The sequence below is a fragment of the Lipotes vexillifer genome, unplaced genomic scaffold, assembly GCF_000442215.2.
Source record: "Lipotes vexillifer unplaced genomic scaffold, Lipotes_vexillifer_v1.1 scaffold916, whole genome shotgun sequence".
NCBI lineage: Eukaryota > Metazoa > Chordata > Mammalia > Artiodactyla > Lipotidae > Lipotes > Lipotes vexillifer.
The window spans coordinates 4,226,557-4,235,072 of NW_006798383.1; the positions used below are offsets into that span (position 1 = coordinate 4,226,557).

The 8,516-nt window shown below is 42.2% G+C and overlaps 1 protein-coding gene across 1 annotated transcript in view; it reads right to left on the bottom strand.

The window, feature by feature from the left end:
• COL17A1 (collagen type XVII alpha 1 chain) overlaps positions 1 to 6,639 on the bottom strand; it is a 51,104-nt gene extending 44,465 nt beyond the window's left edge. Inside the window, exon 1 of the mRNA XM_007470439.1 lies at positions 6,500 to 6,639. The gene's annotated coding sequence lies outside the window, so the exon portion shown is untranslated. The remainder of the gene's footprint in view (positions 1 to 6,499) is intronic.
• Positions 6,640 to 8,516: the final 1,877 nt, after the last annotated feature.

Below are 8,516 nucleotides of genomic sequence, written 5' to 3' on the forward strand. Positions count from 1 at the left end.
GGTTCATCTGTACCATTTACTAGATTCCACATATATGCGTTAATATACGATATTTGTTTTTCTCTCTCTGACTTACTTCACTCTGCATGACAGTCTCTAGATCCATCCACGTCTCTACAAATGACCCAATTTCATTTCTTTTTATGGCTGAGTAATATCCCATAGTATATATGTACCACATCTTCTTTATCCATTTGTCTGTCGATGGGCATTTAGGTTGCTTCCATGACTTGGCTATTGTAAATAGTGCTGCAATGAACATTGGGGTGCATGTGTCTTTTTGAATTATGGTTTTCTCTGGGTATATGCCCAGTAGTGGGATTGCTGGGTCATACTGTAATTCTATTTTTAGTTTTTTAAGGAACCTCCATACTGTTCTCCATAGTGGCTGTATCAATTTACATTCCCACCAACAGTGCAAGAGGGTTCCCTTTTCCCCACACCCTCTCCAGCATTTGTTGTTTGTGATTTTCTGATGATGCCCATTCTAACCAGTGTGAGGTGATACCTCACTGTATTTTGATTTGCATTTCTCTAACAATTAGTGATGTTGAGAAGCTTTTCATGTGCTTCTTGGCCATCTGTATGCCTTCTTTGGAGAAATGCTTATTTAGGTCTTCTGCCCATTTTTGGATTGGGTTGTTTGTTTTTTTAATATTGAGCTGCATGAGCTGTTTATATTTTGGAGATTAATCCTTTGTCCATTGATTCATTTGCAAATATTTTCTCCCATTCTGAGGGTTGTCTTTTCGTCTTGTTTATGGTTTCCTTGGCTGTGCAAAAGCTTTTAAGTTTCATCAGGTCCCATTTGTTTATTTTTGTTTTTATTTCCATTACTGTAGGAGACGGATCAAAAAATATCTTGCTGTGATTTATGTCATAGAGTGTTCTTCCTATGTTTTCCTCTAAGAGTTTTATAGTGCCCAGTCTTACATTTATGTCTCTAATCCATTTTGAGTTTATTTTTGTGGATGGTGTTAGGGAGTGTTCTAATTTCATTCTTTTACATGTAGCTGTCGAGTTTTCCCAGCACCACTTATTGAAGAGACTGTCTTCTCCATTGTATACCCTTGCCTCCTTTGTCATCAATTAGTTGACCATAGGTGCATGGGTTTATCTCTGGGCTTTCTATCCTGTTCCATTGATCTATATTTCTGTTTTTGTGCCAGTACTATATTGTCTTGATTACTGTAGCTTTGTAGTATACTCTGAAGTCAGGGAGTCTGATTCCTCCAGCTCTGTTTTTTTCCCTCAAGACCGCTTTGGCTATTCAGGGTCTTTTGTGTCTCCATACAAATTTTAAGATTTTTTGTTCTAGTTCCATTAAAAATGCCATTGGTAATTTGATAGGGATTGCATTGAATCTGTAGATTGCTTTGGGTAGTATAGTCATTTTCACAATGTTGATTCTTCCAATCCAAGAACATGGTATATCTCTCCATCTGTTGGTATCATCTTTAATTTCTTTCATCAGTGTCTTATAGTTTTCTGCATACAGGTCTTTTGTCTCCCTAGGTAGGTTTATTCCTAGTTATTTTATTCTTTTTGTTGCAGTGGTAAATGGGAGTGTTTCCTTAATTTCTCCTTCAGATTTTTCATCATTAGTGTATAGGAATGCAAGAGATTTCAGTTAATTTTTTTTTTTTTTTTTGCTGTACTTGGACCTCTCACTGTTGTGGCCTCTCCCGTTGCAGAGCACAGGCTCCGGACGCGCAGGCTCAGCGGCCATGGTTCACGGACCCAGCCGCTCCGCGGCATGTAGGATCTTCCTGGACCAGGGCACGAACCTGTGTGCCCTGCATCAGCAGGCAGACTCTCAACCACTGTGCCACCAGAGAAGCCCCGTGTGTGTATTTTTTAATGAGTCATTCCCACTTCTTGTATCAGTGAGATAGTAATTTAATAGTTCCACCTTGGATTCTATTCTTTTGTATTGGGATCTTTTTTTTTTTTTTAAGGTCTAATTGAGCAGGCTGCCCCTGCTCAATGTTAAAGGTCTTACATAGAAGATCTGGTGCCCTGACTATAAAACTTCTGCTTTTTGCCCAAGTAACACATAGCTGAAGGATATCTGTCAAAGCACATGGTGCTTTCGACTAATTCATTTTGATGTATCCCATAATGTTCAGTGTTCTATATGGAGCTCTACGAATATAAGACATCCATGCTACATTATTTAGAGTTCAGATGTGAGAATGATGTTTGATGGATTCAAATCAGGATAAAAATCATAATGGTCATACTTGTGTGGAACTTTATACTTCTTACAACATGAAACTTTCTCTTTGTAACACACCAGCCCTACTATGCTTATTTACAGACATAAGTAGTGAAAACATGAAGAAAATCAGTGTAAAATCTATTGAAATACATAGGAAAATATTTGTATATGTCATCTATGTTCTCCCTTCACTCTTACTCTGTGTTCTGAGTAGAAAAATCATTGAGATCTTGTCCGCTGTGTCCTGAAGCCTGGATGAGATAAGGCAAGGCTGACTTAAGGGGTGGGGCCGGGCTGGGGGGTGGGGGAGGAGCGTGATTCAGGCTTGAACACACAGGAGACCATGGCAAGGATCCCTGACCAACTGGGTGCATTTGGCTGTAGTTCCCAGTCTCAGGCTCTGCAGGGACTTGAAATCTGGCTTTCCCTGTGGTTCTCTCCTCCCAGGTCCCCAACCTTCCCTTCCTCCTCGTTTATTTTTTGGATGCAGTTCAAATTGGATCCTAGAATTCTGGAGAAAGCTACTTCTGCCCAGGACAACCCTTTCTTGAACGCTTTTAGTCTTTTTCTCCTGTCTGGTGACCTTAGGGTCTACTTATCCATTAGGTGCAGTGGGCACAGTTCCTAGCCCCATCATACTTTCAGGGGCCCACAAAAATGTTTGAACTTTTTTATAATCGAAAGGAAAAATGAACACAATCCAACCTGGATTATATTCTTTCAATGCAGGTTCTTTTTGTTTGTTCGTTGTTGTTGTTGTTGTCGTTGCTTGTTTTTTTCCTGGAGGCAGGACATCCACAAAGGCAAAATTATCTAGGGCCGACAGAAGTCCTAGTGCAGCCCTGGGTGACTTTCCCACTGAAAATCAAGACCTCACAAGACCAACTGGTCAACTACCCACGGAAATTCACCAAGATCCACACACTTAGCGTCAGGGCCTGATCGAATGTGCCAACTTTTTGCTCATCAGAGTTTTTTTAAATGCAGCAAGGAATGAGGCATCACGGGAAAACTCCTGGCTGCATCTGAGAAGACACAGTTCTTTGCAGGTATGTTTCCCAGAGCCAAAGAGCAGGGGCTCCATAAGCAATTTAACAATGGAGTCCAACCTCATTTGAGGGCCAAACCTAGCCTGTGACTGTCTGCATTCCAGCTATTACCTGTATGACTTAGTCACACCAACCTACCTACAACCTGACACCTTCTCTGAAATCCTTTGTTTAAGCATTAATTGCCTTTGGTACCTCTGAAATCCCTCTCCTTTTTTTTATTTTCCCCCAATTGGTCATTAGCTGTGAAGTAGGAGGTATTTTGGAGATCAAATATTCAAATGCCCCTGGCTGCTGGTGGGGAGCCACCTAGGCTGGCACCTGAATTGATATGAAATATTATCCTGAAAGGAACTGTTTATAACAATCCATGGAAACTTTAACTTCCCACAAGTTATTGCTTACTGTGATCCTTTAATGAAAGTTGCTGCCGGCAGCTATAAATTTGGGTTTGGCTGGGTTGTTTCCACTTGTAGCCATCAAGGCAGACTGATGATAGCTCCACTCCATTTGTTAAGAGTCTCAGCGTCTAGGCAGCAGAACTGGCAAGTGTTTTCTTGCTCTTTCTGTACCCCGAGATATAACAGACATTTCTAGGTATCCCCCATCTTTTTCTTAGGTCCCAGTGATGAAGCCTTAAGATCTGCAGCAAAAAGCCAAGGGTTCCCTAACTTCCAGAGGGCGTGAGGAGACAGCCTGCTAAGAAATCGGATGCCCCCCTCCAGGGCCTGGGGGCTCTTCACTGACTGGTGCTCTGGGATAGAAGGCCCCCTAGGTGGGTGCAGGTAGATTGGTTCTTGCCTCTCTCTCAGCCTGCAGCCCCTAAATGGCTGCATCCCATGGCCTTAACACAATGATTTCTCAGGCCTGAAGTACACAGGACGGAGCTCTGCTGACTTTGCCAAAGCTCTTTTCCAGATTGATAGTCTGAAATTGCAGAGATGTTTTGGGAGGAGGATTCCTTTAAACCAAAGGTAATAGGAAGCTTTCTGTGAGTTATCAAAGGAAAATGATGGGTTGAGGCACAAATCTGGACAGGGATCATCCCATGGGGCCTATAGTTTTCCCACAGGACTTCCTTTTTAAATATTTTAAGTGCCGGTAGTTTCAAAAAGTGTAACTTAAGGGAAAGGAAAGTTACATGCCCAGGCCCGTGTCTGAGCCTGCCTCTCCCAGCAGTGCTCATCCGTACACCTTCCTCCAAAAGCACTACTTAATAGAAGCACAGTCAAGTAGCATAATTTTAAACTTCTTGGATGTCTGAGCCACTTAACTAGAACTGAGGATAAGCTGGTCATTCAAGTTCTTAATTCCAAAATTATGTTAATTTCCATCCGTAGTTCTAAGGGACTGCTTTGTGGCTATTTCAATACTTAATGTTCTTTTGAAGATGTAAAAATGATCCTGTGTCATTTTCTTACGTAAGAAAACACAATTCAAAATCATTTTTCTACTTGTATGAAGTTCTTTCCTTTCCCCTTCATTTAAATGATGTCACATCCACCTGAAACTATTCCGATGAGGACGGGGTGTGACCCAGGCACAAACCGCTGATACCAACAGAAAACCATCTCACTGAACTTATTATAACAACTCATGAAACACTTGGTCTTTGACACAAAGAAGGGACTAGAGAAGCTAAGTGTTTTTCTACTTGCCAATCTCTGCATACTTTACATTGTAAAACAAAACAACAACAGAATAACCAAAGTGTGGGAAAACCACCCACTAGCTATTGCTCTGTTAACAGAGAAGGGGCAAGCAGTTTGCAGGGGGTATGAATACCCATGCCCTAGAGTTAACTGTTTCAGAGGCGTCTCCACGCCACCCCACCCCCATGCCTCCCCAGCAATGGGTCTCCAGCTTGCTGCATTTGGCATCCTCCACTTTCATAACCCAGGGGTGAGGGAGCTTGGGCCCTGGCTTTTTGATTATGCCGCTTGTTTCGAGCCATGTTTGGTTAAATCCTGCCTCCGCTAACAATGGCAAATGAGCCAAACCAGACAGATGCAAACTTCTTTTGGTCAGGCATAATTTAAGAATGTGGTTAGTCCTTAGGTCAAATCGGTTTCACCAATCTGGGTTTCTATCCAAGCTTGAAGCAGGACTCCTTGTTTTAACTGCCCCCATGTAAACTCTGATCAGATTTGTATGAGTGTTTTGAAGGGGCTGAGAGTAAAGCAAGCCCCCTCTGATTCTCGGAAGGGCTCCATGGGGGGCTGGACATGTGCTTTAGTTTAGTTCCGACTTTGATCTGTGCCTTAGCTCTAAGAGAAAGCATGTGGGTGTAAGAAGAAACAATTCTCCTTTCCAAATAAATTTCTTTAAAAAATCTCACTCACTACATTTTATGGACAGAACAAACCCAACTCTTAAGGCTACTAATTGACCGCTTCTCAAAAGAAGTGAGGTGCCAGAGGCTTTGCCTACACTTCAAAAAGTAAAGTGGTAATTTGTCAGTTAGTAGTTAATGTGGTCCAGTGAGATACCTAAACTGGTAATTCTCACCCCAAAATGAATTCCTTTTGGCCCAAATTGGCCAGTAAAAGTAAGACAGATGTTTTGTTTTGTTTTTTCTTGTTCCAAGTTTGCCTCCAGGAAGTTTCTGGATTAATTATATCATTTCAGATATTCCACTTTACTTTAAATTAGGGACAGTAATTGTCAAGCGTGATATATAGCCGTGTCCACCCAGCCCCTTGAGCTTTATCAGAACCTGCCAGCACAGACACCTGGGCAGCACTTTGGTTCTTAATTCTCAGTGGCTACTTCTAGAAGCCTCACTCACCTACACTTTAACTTCACCTCTGAGCTGTCCTCTGCTGTCAAGGGGAGAGAGAGGAAGTCGAGAAGGGTGGGGAGAGAGAAACTGATTGAGAGAGAAGGAATTATAAACTCATCATATTTTAAATAAAACAATTTAACACAAGTCGTTTTATAATACTGAAAACAATACCAAAGAAATCTGGCCACTGGAGCTCACTTTATCTTAACTGGCCTTTTTCTTCTCTTTCCCACTGACAAAACTTTCTTGTTGTTGCTTTAAAAGACCTACCCTAAAAATAGAACACATAAGCCAAAGTAATCATTTATGATCAATTAATCACTTCAACAAGAACACTGGAAACTAAATAATGCCATCTCAGATTCTCTGACAAACATTGAAGTTCTCAGTGGCAAACCTCGAATTAAAATCTCACAAGAAAACGGTCAAATTCCTATTACTTACCTAGTCTGAGGTGTTGACGGAATCAGAAACAACTTTGAGTAAATGCCCCCTCTCTCCTCCTTCCCCTGACGTTTTCTTCTAGACGTTTGCTGTTCCCACTTTTTTTTATCCAGACCCAGTCAAGGTGTGTTACAGCTGAGTGATCTTTCAAAAATGTTTGCTTCTTCTCTTGCCCTTGTTTCTTTCAGTTCTTTGCTTCCAAACAAGTCCTGACAAAGGTGTGTCGGCATTTACAGTGTGACTCCACCCTTCCAATTATCTGACACTTGCCGGATTAAAAAAAAATCCGCCTCCAGGATCAAACTTTACAGGAGGCAGAAACCTTCTCCATTCTAGGTGGATCAATAATTCATGGGCCATGGGGAAAAGGGAGCAACTGTTCAGAATAAGGAAACGACATTTTATTGCTCCTCCTTACCTTCTACAGCCAGAGAGCTGCCACAACCCGGTATTCCCCTCGCGCGCTGCCATGGGAATAATCAAAATCCCCATGTGCATGACTCATGGTGTAGCCAGGCATGTAGGGGCCTGTGGTCAAGGTCTGAGCCTGAGTCCTAGAAAAACTGTGAAGTTGACAGGATTTATATTCAAGACCTGTTTCCCCTATACATACCTTTTCCCTCTCTCCCCCATTCTGACCCAACCCATGTCAATCTCACCTGGAGGAAACAGTGGGTGAACTAATTCAGAGTAAGACATTAATGACTGAAAATATAGAGCAATTAGTGGCATAGGGTTCATTTTTTTTTAAGTAACTAGGTATAGTAATGCTGAGTCTAAGGAGTGATGTGAGTGACAGGATTTTAGGCATTTAGCCACCTAGTAATGGAGAGAGATACTGTTGGGGAGGGTTAAGGACATTCTTGCACCTCAATTCAGCACCCACATAGTCTCTACACATGCAAAGACATGTGTGGACTCCCAGAGGCCCTGTAACTCCAGGTACATTTCATGGGGCCATTAGACTTTTCTAAGAGGGCCAATTTGCACCAATCTAGAAAGTTCTCATGAGCACCTGGATAGCATCTGGCTTTCTGGGACCCCTGAACACTAACTTGAGGGACTTCCCTGGCAGTCCAGTGGTTAAGACTTCACCTTGCAATGCAGGGGGTGCAGGTTCAATCCCTGGTTGGGGAGCTAAGATTCCACATGCCTCTGGGCCAAAAGAACAAAACATAAAACAGAAGCAATATTGTAACAAATTCAATAAAGACTTTAAATATGGTCCACATCCCTCCATAGCCGCCCCCCCCCGCCCCCCGGCAAAAAAGAGTAATTTGAGACTCTTGGTGTTGGGAATATGGGAACTCTGACCCTAGAACTCACGCAGGTGATTCTTTGGAACCATAGCATCTTCTTGGGACCCAATGCCAGGTTTGGATTCCCTGTTCTGAGGCATTATTCCAAGATCCTGGAGGGGAGCTGAGGAATTCCTGTAGCATAGTGCCCATGCATGTCTACACTGTGCTATTGTGGGTACTCACACTGCATGGGAGGGTAGCAGACAACCAAGCACACCTTGTGGGATTCTCACTCCTAAGCTCCCAATATTTCTGACTTGAAGTCACTCATTTCAGACCCCTTTCAATGGTCTAGAATGTGACACTTATGGGGTTCTTGTTTTCTGGGATGTTCCTGCCTTCCCTAAATAAATATTTACTCAACATGTCTGCTGTTAATCTCACAGAAAAGCATTGAAGGACCTGGAAGAGGGAGAGCTTTCAGCATGAAATGAACATAACCCTGCCTCATTTATTCACTTACTCATTAACTCATGAATTAAACAAAGATATATTGGCTTATTGCCTCCTGCTTGGAGCCAGACATTGAACTGAGAATTTGGTGGTGAAATATATTCTCAGTCCTTATGGAGTTCAGAGTCTAGTGGAGGAAGATAGGCCTTAAATGTATTAGTCTGCTAGGGCTACTGTAACAAAATACTACTGGTTTTGTTAAAAGCCAGAAATAACAAGTTCAAATGGAGTCATTTGCCCCCACAAGAGCAAAGCAAGACTTA